An 18459-nucleotide genomic window follows, 5' to 3' on the forward strand; every position below is an offset into this window, starting at 1 on the left:
TCAATTTCATGAGCGGGGCATACTCATCTTTCAAAAATCTGAATGGAAAAACTCTCGTGAGGTGGCTCAAACAGCTATCTTTGATGTAAGGCTCATAATGATGCCTCTCTACCTTCTTCTTCTTGTGCCACTGCTCTCCAATGTTTGGTATGCCTTTTGCCACTGATATGGTTTCGGGTGTCAATGTGAAAGTGACCCCAGCCAAGATAGATTGTCCTCCATGTAGGTGAAGTGCAAAAATACAGGCCAACTCATGATGAACTCTGATATTTGCCACCCTCTGACAAAATTCAAAACATGCTAAGTGCTGGAAACAAGACATAGCAAGAGGGCATGCCTGCAACTCGGTGAGGGTGTTTGGCTCATCTCTAAGATGTCTGTTGTAGGTTTTAACCCTGTACAGAAATTACCTGCATACGAATTCTTAAACAAAGAAAATAAACAATGCGAGAGCATAACCCATAAAACACATATGCACAGAGATTTTTCCCTGGATCCCAAAACCGGGACTACCAGCTTGATTTTTCATTATTATCCTTTCAATGCTACAATACATATTTATACATGCCGAAGCATCAAATACCATGGACCAAAAACCATCGTGTCTAATACCATGGACCGAAAACCATCGCGTCCAAAAAACATGTGTGAAAATAATGCACAAAACCATAGGTGGGTCCGCCCAACCTAACATATGGTCAAAACCAAAATTTTCCGGGGCGCTGCCCCGGACACCATAAAGTGGGGTTATGGGTGCCCTTCAAACCCCCTATTAACTACGTGGAAAGAATATAACACAACCCAACAATCTCCCACTTGTTGTTTTCTTTCCACAGGGGGCCACAGGAGAGCTTAGTCATTTTTTCAGCGCTGAGATTCCCATTGCTTCTCTACACCAAGAGAACTTCTCAGAGCTCATAGATTTTGTCAATGCATCTGCAGTATTCTTCAAAGTGTCCACCTTTACCAGCAACACCTTTCTGTCTTCTATCATATCCCTCACAAAGTGATATTGAACATCAATGTGCTTTGTCTTTGAATGATAAGCAGGGTTCTTTGCCAAGAAAATTGCACTTTGGCTGTCACAGTCTATTCTTATAGCTCCCTGTACTAACCCCATACTTGAACACAATCTCTGCAACCAAACTGCTTCCTTGCTTGCATGAGTGGCTGCCATGTATTCTGCCTCTGTAGTTGATAGTGCCACTACAGATTGTTTCTTACTCATCCAACTGACTGCACCTCCAAATAGGTTAAACACATACCCACTTGTAGATCTTCTCTGATCCAGATCTCCAGCCCAGTCTGCATCAACAAAGCCATGAATATCCAACACTCTGTCCAATCTTGGTCTTCCTTGGTAGCACAAACCATAATCACTAGTGCCACGCAAATACCTGAAAACCCGCTTCACTGCTGTCCAGTGCTCCTTCCCAGGTTTTGACATAAACCTGCTCAATACTCCCACTTCATGTGCAATGTCTGGTCTAGTACAGACCATTGCATACATCAGGCTACCCACTGCACTTGCATATGGAACACGGGACATGTCCTCTTCCTCTTCTTGTGTCTTGGGACACTGTTCAGCAGATAACCTCACACCTACAGGAATAGGAACCTTCATCGGTTTACTATCCTGCATATTAAATCTCTGGAGTATTGTCTCAACATACTTCCTCTGGTTTAACCAGAGCTTCCTCTTTGACCGATCTCTTTTAATTTCCATGCCCAAAATATAGTTTGCAGCACCAAGATCTTTCATGTCGAATTTGGAGGACAATTGGGTCTTCAAATCCTGGATAATTTCTTTGTCATTTCCAACCAGCAACATATCATCCACATACAAGACCAGATAAATAATACGGTCACCAATTAATTTAAAATACACACAATGATCTGCTTTGCTTCTGGTGAAGCCAAGTCCCCGTATAAATGTATCAAATTTCTGATACCACATCCTTGGTGACTGTTTTAACCCATACAGAGACTTCTTTAACTTGCATACCAGTTCTTTCTTACCCTTCACCGCAAAGCCTTCAGGTTGCTTCATGTAGATTTCCTCTTCCAAATCCCCGTGAAGAAATGTTGTCTTCACATCCATCTGTTCTACCTCAAAATCAAAAGCAGCAGCAACAGATAAAAGTAATCTAATAGAAGTTACCTTGGCAACAGGAGAAAAAATATCACCAAAATCAATTCCCGGCACCTGGGAATAACCTTTTGCTACCAACCGAGCTTTGTATTTCTCCACCTTTCCTTCTGCATTTGTCTTCTTCTTGAACACCCATTTGCTGCCAATGGGTTTCCTTCCAGCCGGCAACTCCACCAGATCCCAAGCCTCATTTTTGTGCAAAGATGCCATTTCATCGACCATGGCCTCTTTCCAGAGTTTTCCATCCTCTGAATCCATTGCTTCCTTCACAGTTTGGGATCATTATCAGTAACAGACAAAGCAAAATTTGAACTGAAAGCAGATGGACTATACCTTTCTGGCTGCCTTCTTTCTCGAACTGATCTTCTCACAGCCGGAGTTTGTGGCTCTTCATCTTCTGATTCCTCCTCTCTGCAGAGTCTGATTCTTCCTCCTTTGGCTCAAACTCTATCTTCTCAGGTTCCTTTGGTTGGACTTCATGTTGAATAACATCTTTTACCTCTCTGAAAAACACATCTCGGTTGTACACAACCTTCCGTGTGACTGGGTTCCAAAGCTTATAACCTTTAAACCATCCTTATACCCAATAAAGATGCACTTTTCAGATTTACTATCCAACTTGGTTCGTTTCTCCTTTGGAACATGTACATATGCATCACATCCAAATACCCTTAGATGTGAAAGAGAGGGTTTCTTACCTATCCATACTTCTTGTGGAGTCTTATCCTCCAACGCTGATGAAGGTGATCTGTTGATCAGGTAACATGCAGTATCCACCGCCTCTGCCCAGAATTCCTGTCCTAACCCGGCACCACTGAGCATGCTTCTTGCCCTTTCCATCAACGTCTTGTTCATTCTTTCTGCGACTCCATTTTGCTGAGGTGTATATGGAGTAGTCTTTTGCCGTGCTATACCACACTTCTTACAAAATTCTTCAAATTCCTTGCTGCAAAATTCTCCACCATTATCTGTCCTCAGCACCTTTATCTTTTTCTCTGTCTGATTTTCCACCAGAGCCTTAAATTCTTTAAACCTGTCAAAGACTTCAGATTTATTTTTAAGAAAATATATCCATGTATTCCTTGAGAAGTCATCTATGAATGATACATAGTACACAGACTTACCCAGTGATGGAACCTTCACAGGTCCAAACACATCACTGTGCACAAGCTCTAATATCTATTTCGTCCTCTTACCACCAGAGGGGAAACTCACCCAATTCTGCTTCCCATATACACAATTTTCACAGAAATCAAAATCCAGAGAGCTATTATTCATACCTTCTACCATACCTTTACCATGAAGTATTCGAAGGCCCTTCTCTCCAATATGTCCAAGCCTTTGATGCCACAACATGGTCTTCTCTCCAGAGACCACTAGATTCTCTACTCCATTTTCAGGAACCATAGAACTATTGCACCCATCAACAACAGTGCTACCTTGCAGCTTGTACAGAGTTCCAATCGAACTCCCCGCATTAATATCAGTGCTCCTCGAACCATCTTGCAGATATCTTTCTCGAACACCGTCTTTACACCTGCATCATCCAACTTGCTTACAGAAATCAGATTTCTGGCCAATGCAGGAATATGTAGAACACCCGGAAGTGTTCTAACCCTTCCACCTTGCAACTTCAACTTTACTTTTCCCCGACCAATGATTCTAGCCTTCCTATCATCTCCTAAGAAGACATCACCACCATCGTATTTCTCATACTCGCAGAACCACTCTCTATGGGGAGTGAAGTGAAAGGATGCACCTGAGTCAATCAACCATGCCTCATGATCTACATGTGTACTTGAAGAAGCCAAGTACACATCCCCACCTTCATCTGAGGTGGTTTTCACCTCTGCAGAAGGAGCATCATCAGATCCCTTTCCTTTATCAGGAGCTTTAGATTTACAATCCCTTCTAAAGTGCCCTTCCTTTCCGCATTTCCAGCACACCACCTTTGTAGGTTTTCCTGGAGATTTAGATCTCCCTCTAGATTTAGATCTCCCACTCGATGACTTATTTTTGTTTCTGTTCTGGGACCGTCCTCGTACAGACAAGGCATCACCATTCTGGTTGTCCATATTTTTCCGTCTCATCTCCTCCGTCAGTAAGGCTGAGACTATTTCATCAAACTGCAAAGCAGTTGCATTGCTACCTATTGCAATAACCATACTATCCCACGAATCTGGTAGAGAACACAACAGACTGATGCACTTATCTTCATCTGAAATTTTAATATCAACATATAATAACTGACTTACCACAGTATTAAACGCATTCAGATGCTCTGTCACCGAGTCTCCATCTTTCATCCTCAGGTTATACAATTTTTTCCGCAGGAACAGTTTATTCACCAGAGACTTAGATTGGTACAAAGTCCCTAACTTGACCCACAAAGCCTTTGCTGTAGCTTCCCCTGATACATTCAGCAATACTGAATCCGAGACACACAATCGTATTGTGCTCTTTGCCTTCTGATCCAACTTCTTCCATTCTTCATCGGTCACTCCCGATGGTTTAGTACCCAGATCTACCGCGATCCACTGATCTTTATCCACCAACAGATCCTCCATCTTGAGTTTCCACAACTCAAAATTCTGACCATTGAACTTCTCAATCTCTATCTTTCCACTGCTCGCCATCTTCTTTCACCACCAAAATCGATCTCGCAGATCTCCCACTGAACAGGGTCTACCACAGGCCCGAGCGAAACCCCTCAGCAACAAAGGTGTCCCTTGAAGCCAAAACAGCTCTGATACCAAATGTAGGTTTTAACCCTGTACAGAAATTACCTGCATACGAATTCTTAAACAAAGAAAATAAACAATGCGAGAGCATAACCCATAAAACACATATGCACAGAGATTTTTCCCTGGATCCAAAAACCGGGACTACCAGCTTGATTTTTCATTATTATCCTTTCAATGCTACAATACATATTTATACATGCCGAAGCATCAAATACCATGGACCGAAAACCATCGCGTCCAATACCATGGACCGAAAACCATCGCGTCCAAAAAACATGTGCGAAAATCATGCACAAAACCATAGGTGGGTCCGCCCAACCTAACATATGGTCCAAAACCAAAATTTTCCGAGGCGCTGCCCCGGACCCCATAAAGTGGGGTTACGGGTGCCCTTCAAACCCCCTATTAACTACGTGGAAAGAATATAACACAACCCAACATCTGCCACTCCGGTAATGTCTCCTGTGGGCCCTTTCTCCTGAAGATGTATCATTGTGGGTCTCCTCCTCATATTCTAATGAAACTTCGGATGCCATTACTACTATTTGTACCCTGAGTTTTATGTTGCCCTTTGATTCCAATGAAGTTGGTAGTTGCTCTGACAATCTGCCACCAAGGGGACAATAAAACAGGGAGTATTAGGAGGGGAATGATGAAATGGGAATAGGGGTTAAAGGGAGAGATTTGTCAGGGATTTGGGAGTAGTTTGGGTATAGTGTTGATGGGGTAGGGTTTGTGTTGTCTGCAAGGTGGGTTTGGGTTTTTTGAGCAATAGGAAGGGGGAAATGGAGTATGATTTTTTGGTAGGGTTTAGGGTAGTGATTATAGGGACAATAGCATAGGGGAATGAGAAATGGGGGTAGGGTAGGAATCACCTTGGCAACACTGTCACTGTAGCACAAACCCTAGGATCATGTTTTCTTTGTGTCTTCTTTTGTTGGCTTTATAAAAAATTTTGCATTTGATTTATAATCCTAAAACCATGCTATTCCTTTCAAGTTTGATGCAAGAGTGGAGGTACGTTGCTTACCTTTCAAATTTGATGAGCATCCACAAAATTTTTAGACAAACTATTTGGTTTTTAGGCTTTATATCCCTGTGCGCCACACGCAATGCCCAGTGCGTCGCGTGCTCTGATGCGTCGCGCTCCTTTGTGTGTGTGTCGTGCGCTCTGAGATTACCCTAAATTGCTCCAAATTTCTTCACTTTTCAACCCTTCGACCTTGCACCTTTCTTACACTGCCTTGCTTGCACAATGAGCTGGTCTTATGGTGATTTTGAGTTGACCAAATAGTGGAGGAATAGGGAGAGGGTTTGGTAGTGATTTAGGGTTGGGTTTTAGGAAAAATAATGAAGGGGAGATGGGAAAAATGATAGGTAAGGGGAAAAGGTGAGTGGAGTGAAACCTTGGCACTAACAACATATTTTAGCAACCCTAGCCATCATTTTCTTGGTGATTTCTTATGGTTGACCTTATGCATTTTGGTGACATTCAAAAATCTCCACAAACACCATATCATTGATAAAATTTCATGAATAGGTGATGTCGTAAGGCTTACCTATCGATTTGATAGCCTTCACCAAATTTGGAGTGGTTTGGAAATGTTTCTCGGCCCCTGGTCTGTGTGCACCGTGCGCAATTCCCAGTGCGCCGCGCGTTGGGTATGCGCTGCACCTATGTAAACTTTCAACTACGGGCTGGTTGCGTGTGCACCGCGCTCGGTGAGTGCGCCGCGCTCCTGGGTATGTGCGTCGTGCCCTCTAAAACCTGCTCCCACTCACTCAAACGCTCCAATCTCACACTCACACCTTTGCAATGTCTTCTCCAAGTCTTGTAATAGCACAATGCCCTTGATTTGGGTAAAAACATGTATATATAGCCTTGGAAGAGATGGGTTTAATTTTTGCTTCCTTGAAAACCCATTTTTCTAATGTTGTGTTTTGCACTTTTTCACTAACTTTAAAACACACTGATTTTCACTTTCCCTTTGACATTTTGTCTCAAATGATCAAATTTTTGGCACATCTTTGCAGAGACTATATGACAGAGCATTTTGCCACGAAAACCATGACTAAATCTGAAAAATTCAACTGGCGATTTTTTGGAAAAAAATTTCATAAATGACCTTGTTTGACTCGAAGTCTATCCACGTGACGATGAAGTTATCTGAAACATAGTTGTGTAAGGGCCTCCCTCTGGCCTGCATGGCTTTACTGGACATGTTTCAAAGACCAAATTGATGAATTCCTAGACCCAAACATATAAAATGACTTTGTCCTGTAAAGGACCAGACCTTGACTATCGTGGACTTTGGTGATTATTGGCAAAAGACCTGAGCCAGCAAGAGCCAGACATGAGGGGAAATGATTAGCATGACTTTCTCCGTCAGATCATGGCATGCCCCTAGCAAAATGCAGCTGAGTGAACAGAGCGGGACACCTAAAATTGAAATGCACAAAGAGTTTTGATCTCTGACGGAGGGCTGACCAGACAGACTCTAACATGTTGAAAGGAATTTTTTCTTAAATTTCTTTTATACATGCTGATAGGATTTAAATCATAAGGAATATACTATTTCAAAAGAATCCTTAACAATTCAAGAAAGTGTTTCGATTGAACACGAGGTTTAGGATAATACCCCTTGGGAAGTTGCATAAAAATTTCATCTTCATATAATAACTAAGGGTATATTGTTTTAGTTAGAAAATTTGTATTCCTCTCCAACCATAAGTCACTTAGGATTTAGAAAACAAATAAAATATCTAAGTACTCCTTCTTTTGGGAATGCATGAAAAATGACATCCAAACCTTCATACCTATATGTGGCATATGTCAAAGGAACAAGGGTTAAGTTACGAAGACCTAAAAGGAATTGTAGTGACTTTTAATCCTAGCTACTATATGATCTTAACATTTCCATGGATTTTATCATTTGAAATACTAAATCCAACAACAAATTTGTTAACATGATGGTAGTTGGTTCCTTTCCAAATTTGCTCACTTTTTTTACCTTATAGCACCCATTTACATCATCCATAGTCTCCCAAGTCTTCATGGATTATATTTTATATAACATGGGATGCCTAATTCCATTGTGAGGATCATGATCCCACCTTCACCAATAATTTTAATAGGGGTTGTTTACACTACAAGGTACACTTGAGAATAACTTATCATCCCCAAATAGATGGCTAAACAAAGGTGGTTAATAATTGCTTAGAAAAGTGTTTTGGATATTTTTCATTGAACTTACAATGCCAATGGGTTCACTTGTTATCATTTATACAATGATGGTAAAATACCACCTACATACCAAAATTTCACCATATGAATCCATATATGAAAAAGAAACCTTGGTCACTATGTACTTCTTAGGCACATCCAAGTTTCAAGATGTGGATCGTATGCTTAACACAAAAGTAGCCATTCTTAGTGCACTTAGGAAAATTTAACTTTGGTTCAAAATATAATAAATCATTAGGTAGGTCAACACATTCTAAGCACTCCTTTGAAGAAGGGGATTAGTTGTTTACTCATCTCCAACCTTATAAGTGGACACCTCTCAAACAAAAGACCCACCAAAATCTAGTGCCATGGACCCTATCAAATCCTCCAATGTATTGGACAAGTTGCCTATAGATTATCTCTCCTTATCCAATCCAAGGTCTACCCGTTGTTCTTTGTCATTTTTAAGAAGATTATGGGGTTGAATCATCGAGTCTAGATTAGCCCTCATTAACTTGATGAAGAAGGATGCATTTGGTTAAAGCTATAGGTATTACTTCTCGTAAGAGAGCATTAGTAAATTAATTTTTGGGGCATATTTTTTGAATAAATCCCATTAGGTAGATAATGTGTTGTTAATCAATGTAAAAGGGTCACATTTATTAATTAAAGCCCACTAGGTGGTTGATACTCATGAATGACACGATCACAAGTAGCTAGGATTTCACTTGTAAGAAATTATTTATAGAGGTGGAAGTTTATGTAATGTTTCATCAAGTATTTTCTTTATATTTGAGATTTTATCATTTGGAAGATTCCCCCCTCAAAGAGGCTTGTGAATATTGATCTTGGTTTAGACTATTGATATAATGGTTTATTTCCTGCAAGTTTAATACTTTTGTTGAATAGTCTATATATTATATATATATATATATATATATATATATATAAATAATTGTTTCTACTAACTAATTAAACCGCACACACTTAAATGATCATTGAATTTTATTTCATTGTGATTATCATCCATTATTGGACTTATCAGTATCAAAGATGACTAGGAATCTAACTTATTTAAATTGGAAAATAAGAGTCTAAATTTGATTTGTAATATCAAATGTGATTTGTTTAATACTATATTTTACTTTTCAAACGCAATTATGAGTTTCAAATGCATATATTAATTGTGCATGTAAATTGTTTTAAGACCAAATATTACTTTGAAAATATGACTTTTAGATGGAAATATTAAATTTCAAAATGAGTAAGCAATGATAAGGTTTAGTGAGAATATGAATTATTAAATTCAATTGAGAATATAATGTACACTCACCCTATATATAGGTGGGATCCTAAGACTTTTCCATCTTTTCACTCAATATGGACCACCCATGTGTCACCGCCATCAATGAATCGTTGATATCCCTTGAGATACTGAATTATCATTGGAATTGTTTTGGTTTGCGTTACCCATAGGCTTCACTCTTTGGGAACTAATGGGGTTTGATTTTCATGGATTCTTTCTTTAGATGTGTTAATGTTTCACAATGTTATAATTTTAGCATGAATTATTTTGAATCTTTTCAAATAAGAGCATTGATTGTTATGGAAGATTAAAATGAAATTACAGTTTAGATGGAATCTTGTCATTGCAACTCTAAAGTATGTTATCATTTAAATGTTTCAAATTGAAAACATACCGGTCTTAGCTTCCAATCATTTTTTACCTCCTTTTATTAGAGGAAAATTTCCTTTGTGTGGTACTTTACTTTAGTATAGACTACATTGTGTTAAACTATATTATGGAAAATGGATGCTTGCATGGTTATGGAAGAGCCTAGAGAAGCCATGGGAGATGAAAATGTACACAATAATATAGGGGTAAGAGATAACACTCCTAATAAATTATCATTCTACTCAAGACATTTTGTTTGGATCACTCGTGTCTCACCATCTCGAGTATTAGCCTTTTGTTATCACATGAAATATGGACATAACACTCGAATCATTTTGGTTTGGGTTGTAGTGACATCACATCATTCTAATTGTAATTTAATAAAACAATAGACTTGAATCTACTCTACCTACTACGTAAATAATTAATGATCACGAAATCATGAAGCATACAAGATAAAGAATTCAATCAACACATTACGCAATGATTTCTCGGGGAAAGCCACAACTAAAAACCCCTGCTATCTGTATATTGCATTAGTAAGAAAATATGATAAGATTACAATGCTTTTCTCAAGCCCAAGCAACTTCTGCACTATTTTTATATTTCTCACTTCTTCCTAGACAATCCTTGGCCAATACTTAACCAAATTTATGTTTTCCCAAGTCCCTATTTCCTTTCATTGTTTCCTTGGGAATTATCCCCTATTAATTGGGGAAATTCCTCAATCGGAATTGTGCAGTCCATTATAGGCCTTCCTTTGACTGCATGTTGTTGAAGAATCTAGGGCATAATAATTAATGAGATTCTTCTTACATGATAACTATTTGTGAGGCAATTTTATTAGTTTTCATATTTCTTACTTCATCAAATAGCTATCAGAACAAAGAGACAATAACACAAGAAATTGGCATTCTTCCAGGGCCAAAACCTCTCCCTCTTGGAGAGGAAAACCTGCACAAAATTCTTCTTATAGAGAATCCTATTGACGAAAAACCAAGACCACGACCCTTGACTTACTAAGCCACTCCAATACCAAGACATCAATCCTTTACTTTGTCATTATCGAGATCATCACTGCTACTAGACTGTTGTGTTGGGTGTGGAGCTTGATTATCTTCTCTATTCAAAGGTATCACCGCATTGGACCCCAATTTGTAATGGGGCGGCAACACCGCCCGTAATATTTGCACTGCAGGGGGGTCCCAGGGGGGCCCCGAAGCTAAAAAGAGATTTAAAATTGCCTTGTAAAATGTTGTAATTTCATAGTCAATCTGGGTCATTACTTAGGTAGAGATCTAACGGTAGAAGTTTTGTTTAATTTAGGGTTTTTTGCCCTAGAAGGCAACCCCGCTATTATGAGGGAATTGTATTGTGTCTTTGTAGATCTGTATTCTAATAAAGAAGAGACAGGAGATTGAGCGAGAGAGAAGAGGGAATTACATCAGATCTGTTGTAGGTTGTATCTCTTCAATTTGCTAGATAATATAAAAGGAAGGACTAGCTATTTCTTCGTGGATGTAGCCCAAATTGGGCGAACCACGTATATCTGTGTCTCTCTTGTTTTAGGTGTTTTTTGTGTTTGTATTTCTGCAATATATTTTATGTGTTCCATTGCTCTATAATATATAATTTTCTAACATGTTGTTCATTCAATGATATCTTTGTAATGTCAACTAGATCATTGTTGTTGCTCCATTACCGAGATCTTCTCCTTATCTTCTTTAGAATCATCATAAATATCGATATGTAGAGATTGTAACGTCATTTACAATTATGTCGAGACTGTGAATATATGATTGAGATCTTAGACTTCATAATTATGTTGTGTATGTCTATCTTCGAGACCATCATTGTTAAGTGGTGATTGTGTACGAAGGCAGAGATTTATAACAATGTTCAATTTGTGACTGCATTCAGAAATTTCAAGACTATGTTACACAACTACCGAGAGGTGGTGACTGAGATGTCACATGATCATACATCACAGGTGTGCCAAAGAGTATATTGTAGTGATCCTAAGATTGTTATCATTACGAAGGAGACAGATCATCTATCAAGATAAAGCATCGAGACAGTGTTTGCGCGAAGATAGCATAAGGTTGCAGAGTGCATTCCTCCTTCACCGAGACAGAGTGTCGAGATTGTGTTTGCATGGAGACAACATAAGGGTTCCGAGACAAAGTGTGTTCCTCCTTCACCAAGACAGAGTGTCGAGATCATGTTTGCGTGGATACAACATAATGCTACCGAGATAGAGTGTGTTCCTCCTTCACTGAGACATAGTGCCGAGATCATATTGTGTGATACTGTTATATCGAAGGTCGTAGAATCCTTCTTCTCATCATAACATTTTAACCTTGTCTTCTTTAAGATTTATTTATATATTGTGCCATCGAAGCTTCAGGAATTTATTTGAATGTTTTTCTTACTTTGACTCTAAGTTCACATGCCTATATATAGTGGTTTGACCCACCTATTTAAGCCAAATGTCATGATGAATCGTTGTGACTTATTCTCTGAGCCGATTTGTCATCTATAGGCTGACTTGGCTGACTTTCACATTGTTTTTGCATACAGACTTCTTCTTTGGAGGATGGAGCTTGTCTTGGAGGGCTAATTAACACTAGGTTGACCCATTTACATTACATAAATTCTCAAGAAGAGCTCTTTAACATGATTTTGACTCTCTATCTATCCTAGACCTATGGAATGAGCAAGAAACTCATTCATATATTTTACAAAAATAATATTTCTTTTTCTTTACAAGTACAAAGATCAAAATTAAATTAACAAATACCGAACCTAATTACATTTTTCTTCAACACTCCCTCTTAACTAGGGAGGTATTTACAATGGTACTTGGTCATTCTCAATCTAAATAATTTCTCATAAGAATAATCGAAATGGTAATCCCATCTGTATAGCATCATGTTAACCAACATTGTCATAGTGCAAGGCCTTGACTAACAGCTCCATCTCTCCATGAGACCATGAGCTACAATGCTAGCAAAACTAATGATTTATAGACACCTTCATCATTGTCTCTCAAGGTACATACCCACCCGGGTGTTCACTGAGTATGACCTTCTAGGACTATTCTTATCTTGGGTTCCCAACCCTCAAATAATATTAGTTCTCTTGCCTAATCTTATCTTGGATGCCCTACACATCCTCAAAGAGTATCGAATGTCATATGATTACCAAACCCTCCATTCTTTCTTCCTAGGTGAAGATAAAAATGTTGTGTCTATCATGTGTCTATATTTCCATTCATGGCCTTCACCTAGACTTACGGTTGTTAGTCCTGGTCTAGTTAATGACACATGAAATAGAAAAAACACAACTATCACTCCTTTGTGATTAGGGGTGATCTGATTCAAGCTCCTTCTTGATCAAGAACTTGTTAGAGCTTCCTCTTAGCTAGGGACTCTTCAATACATCAGAAACTTCTTCTTCGTGGGTCCTTCAGCTGCTTGATCAACTTCTCTCCTTGACGTCATGAAAAATAGTTGATCTTCTTTCTTTTATGGAAATATTCATTGATCACTTTCCTCCTTAGTTCGTCGTGTCATTCTTTTCTTCATGGAAAGTGGCCTTATTCATATCTGGAACCTTTGACTACATGTTGTTGAAGAATCTAGGGCATAATAATTAATGAGATTCTTCTTACAAGATAGCGATTTGTGAGGTAATTTTATTAGTGTTTGTATTTCTTACTTTATCAAATAGCTATTAGAACAAAGAGACAAGAACATAAGAAATTGACATTCTGCCAGGGCCAAAACCTCTCCCTCTTGGAGAGGAAAACCCGCACAAAATTCTTCTTATAGAGATTCCTATTGATGAAAAACCAAGACCACGACCCTTGAATTACTAAGCCACTCCAAGACCAAGACACCAATCCTTTGCTTTGTCACTATCGAGCTCATCGTTGCTGCTAGATTGTTGTTCATTCAATGAGATCTTCATAATGTCAACTAGATCATTATTGCTGCTCCATTACCAAGATCTTCTCCTTATCTTCTTTAGAATCATCATAAATCTCACTATGCAAACATTGTAACTGCATCTACAAGTATGTCAAGACTGTGAATATATGAATGATATCTTACACTTCATAATTATGTCTTATTTGTCTATCTTCGAGACCCTAATTGTTATGTGGTGACTATGTACCAAGTAGAGATTTATAATAGCGTTCAATTTCTGATTGCGTTCAGAAATTACAAGACTATGTTACATAACTACCCATAGGTGGTGACTGAGATGTCACAAGATCATATATCACAGGTGTTCTGAGAGTATTTTGCAGTGATCCTGAGATTGTTATCATTACGAAGGAGACAGAGCATCTATCAAGATAGAGCATCGAGACAGGAATTCCAAGATAACGTTTGCGTGGAGATAGCATAAGGCTATAGATTGTGTTCCTCCTTCACCGACACAGAGTGTTGAGATTGTGTTTGCGTGGAGACAACATAAGGCTGTCGAGATAGAGTGTGTTCCTCCTTCACGAAGACAGAGTATCAAGATCGTGTTTTTTTGGAGACAACATAAGGTAGTCGAGAGAGAGTGTGTTCCTCCTTCACCGAGATAGAGTGTCGAGATCATATTGTGTGATATTGTTATATCGAATATCATAGAATCCTTCTTCTCATCATAGAATTGTAACCTTGTCTTCTTCATGCAAGGTTTCTTTATCTACTGTGCCATCGAAGCTTCAAAAATGTATCTGAACGTTTTTCTTACTTTGACTCTGAGTTCACACGCCTATATATAGTGGTTTGACCCACCTATTTAAGCTGACATGTCATGATAAATCGGTGTGACTTATTCTCTGAGCTGACTTGTCATCTATAGGATGACTTGGTTGAATTTCACATCGTTTTTGCAGGCAGACTTCTTCTTTGGAGGATGGATCTTGTCTTGGAGGGCTAATTGACACTAGGTTGACCCATGTATATTACATAAATGCTCAAGAAGATATATTGAACATGATTTTGACTCTTTGACTTTCCTAGACCTATGGAATGAGAAAGAAACTCATTCATATATTTTACAAAAATAATATTTATTTTTCTTGAAAACTACAAAGATCAAAATTACATTAACAAATATTGAACCTAGTTACATGTTTCTTCAACACATGCACCACCTATACAATTTGGATTATTATACAACTAATAGTATACTTCCCACATCATAAGACAACTTGTACAAGTCAACTAAGTTAATTTGACTTAGTTGGTTTAGTTAATTCAAGTTGAGAGTCTAACTTGAGTCATGTAGAGTGTCTCCTACTTTATAGGATCCCTGGTTGAGTTTATTTTGAGTTGTAACACATTAATTCAGTTTAACTAAGTTAAAGTTAGCTAAACTAGTTCCAACTATTGGAGGAACTAGTAAGAGGTCTAACAATGGGGTGATGTTTCATGTGTTCAACTAGTTAACTGATAATTCAGCCCTAAATAACTCATGCATGTGTGATATAAAAGTTACCCAGTTGAGATTGGAGTTCAAGAGTAGTGTACTATCAGTGTTATAATCATCCAAATTGTACAGGTGGTGCATGCAGTCAGAGGAAGACCTGTGATGGACTGCGCAAATCCAATTAAGGAATTTCCCTGATGAATAGGGGTTAATTCCCAAGGAAACAATGCAAGGAAATAGGGACTTGGGAAAGTAGAAAATTGGTTAAATATTGGCCAAGGCTTGTCTAGGAAGTAGTGAGACAAATAGAGATAGTGCAGAGGTTGCTCAAGCTTGAGAAAAGAAATGTAATCTTATTATATTTTCTGACTAATGCAATATATAGATAGCAGGGGTTTTTAGTTGTGTCTTTCTCCAGGAAATCATTGTGTAATGTGTTGATTGAATTCTTTCTCTTGTATGCTTCGTGATTTCATGATCGTTAATTGTTTCCACATTTGCTAGAGTAGATTCAATTCTATTGTTTTAGTAAATTACAATTAGAAGTTTGAATCTACAAGGAATTTCTACATGGTATCATATCTAAAATCACAATAGGAGAGAAGAATACAATTTTGTCTTTGCAGGTGAAATCGAATTTGCAGGATCATTCTTCAGATCCAACAGGATGTTGTTCTACGGATTGAGATCCGAGTATGTCGTTAGTGTAGCTTGAATTATATTGCTTGGAAGGATAGGATAGAGGCAGTGTTGGAAGATAACGGGCTGAAGGAATTCATAGACAATGATATCCCTAAGCCACCAACAATGGATGCTCAAGATCTGCAAGTGTGGTGTGGCAAAGGCAATGAGGATCATACTAGAAGGAGTTCGAGATCATATTGTCTCGAATCTCCACAGAAAGGAAACACCATGTGCAATGTGGTAAGCCTTGATAGACTTATTTCAGAACAGTAACGACAATAGGAAGTTGGCACTAAAGGATAAGCTTTGGAAAATTAAGATGGAGATGGGGAACAACATACCATAGTACCTAAGCAAGTTCATCCAATGTGGGGATGAACTTGGGAGTGGTGGTATTACATTTGTTGAAGATAATCTTGTGAGCCTAGCACTTCTATGCCTTCCCAAGAGCTGGCAGAACTACCAAGATTCGGTAAGTGGGAGGGAGAAGCGACCAAATTGGGAGTGATTGTGGTTAGACTTGGTGCAAGAAGAGATGAGGTGGAACACCATAGATGGAACCTCATCTAAGCATGATGATGAGGAGAAATGTGCCTTAGCTAGAAAGGCAAAGAAGGGGAAAGGAATAAATCCTAATCCAAAGGGGATTCCAGTTAAGGAGGCAAGAAGAAGGACCTGTCAAAGATTAAATGTTTTCATTGTCATGATGATCCAGGTGGATATTGGTGGCCACCCACCAATTTCACATGGACCCCCACCATTTCCTCTTTCAATTTTTCAGTTTCCTTAATTGTAGCACAGTTTACTATTTCTAGCAGCTTTTCGGGTCCTAAACTTCCGGAGCCATTTTGAGGCCCTAAACAACAATTTTTTGGAAATCTACCCTAGCGATTTTTTGTCTAAAATCATATTTTTTGTCATAGTCCTCAGAGAGATCTTTCCAACGGGTTATCATGCACATCAAATGAAGATAATATGACCAAGTCGTGACCCCAGGAATTTGGTTGTCCAACTCACCCCAACAATTCCCATAAACTCTAGGTGTTACATCTCCTCAGGTTAGGTTTTTGGTTGTAGGCTTTGCTCTTATTGTTCAGTAATAAAAAGGCCTTTGAGCATCATTGTAAGACATTTCATAGGCATGTAGCTACCACATCTCTTCTCAGATATAGGCTACCATCGCCCTAACTGGTTTATTTCCATTTCTGTTTGTAAGCATATTTCAGTATTTTACATTAATGAAATGAAGTATTATTTCCACTCCATCTCTTTGTTTATGGTTATCTCTGTAATTTGTTGTGTTCTTGTTGAAATCCGGATCAGTGGTATCAGAGCAGTCTGCTTTCTTCTCTGTTTTTCTTTGCATGTCCCCAACGAGGTCGAGATATAAGGAGTTAGGGCTTGAACTGGTCGAACCTTTGCAAGACCAGGCTCGCAAATCTCGACGACCTCCCATGGCGAATGAAAATAAAGACGAGGGGGAAGGAGATCCTATCAAAATATTTCTCGAAGAAGCCCTCGAGCGACAAAGGAACGCGTTGATGGAAAACTTTGCCCATATCCTTCAGTGGATACCCAAGGGTGATGCATCGGCTTCCAACAGCTACTCTGGAAACGCCACATCATTTAAGGTACAAGTTAATTTTGAAATCCCCATATTCGAGGGTCAGATAAATGTAGATGCCGTCAATAAATGGTTAAATCTACTAGAGGGTTACTTTTCTGTTCATGATTTTTCCAATCGAGAAAAGATTATTTCCGCTCTTCTCAAAGCAGCACCCCACATCAAGGACTGGTGGGAAACCTACTATGAGCAAAAGGATGAAAGTACAGGCTCACTATTTTTAGCAGCACCCACTTGGAATTCATTCCAGGATGCCATCAAGGAGTAGTACTACCCTGTCACAAGCTATGAGGATCAATACATAAAGTGGACCACGCTGCGGCAGGGAAGGGACCAAGACATGCCGAAGTTTACCAATATTTTCCATACCCTTCGCAAAAAGTTGGGTATCAAGGATTCAGAGCATCATTTGGTACTAAAATACCGTGGCTGCCTGCACAAGTACATCCAGGAACAAATAGAATTCCTAAACATCTCCTCACTCAGCACGGTATCCTGATATGCCGTCAAGGTCGAGCAAAAGTTTAAACAGAAGAAGCAAGACTTTGGATCTACAAATCTGAAGCAATGGAAATGTGCCCCCAAACCACAGAACAAAGGACAAAGCCAAGGAGGGGCGGCCCAAGACAACCCGCTAAAGCTGCAAGCAAATAACAGCGTCGTGAAGCCGAAAAAGGACACGAGAAAGTGGTGCGAGTTCCATAAGAGATCCACTCACAACACAAGTGAGTGTTGGGCTAAGCAGTCACTAGTGGCCGAGCTAAAGGTTTCAAAATCAGATGCATGTTCCGACTCTAAATCAGAACCCGACAAGGGGAATGACAAAGGGAAGCAAATTATTGATGCAGAGCCCAATGCCACCGTTGCCACCATGAATATCCAGAAGGAGGAACCCGAAGATCCAAAGGAGGAGGAGTGTCT

This window comes from Pinus tabuliformis, chromosome 4_2 (genome assembly GCF_031772625.1).
Source record: "Pinus tabuliformis cultivar Carrire ecotype Pingquan chromosome 4_2, CPIR1, whole genome shotgun sequence".
Taxonomy (NCBI): Eukaryota; Viridiplantae; Streptophyta; class Pinopsida; order Pinales; family Pinaceae; genus Pinus; species Pinus tabuliformis.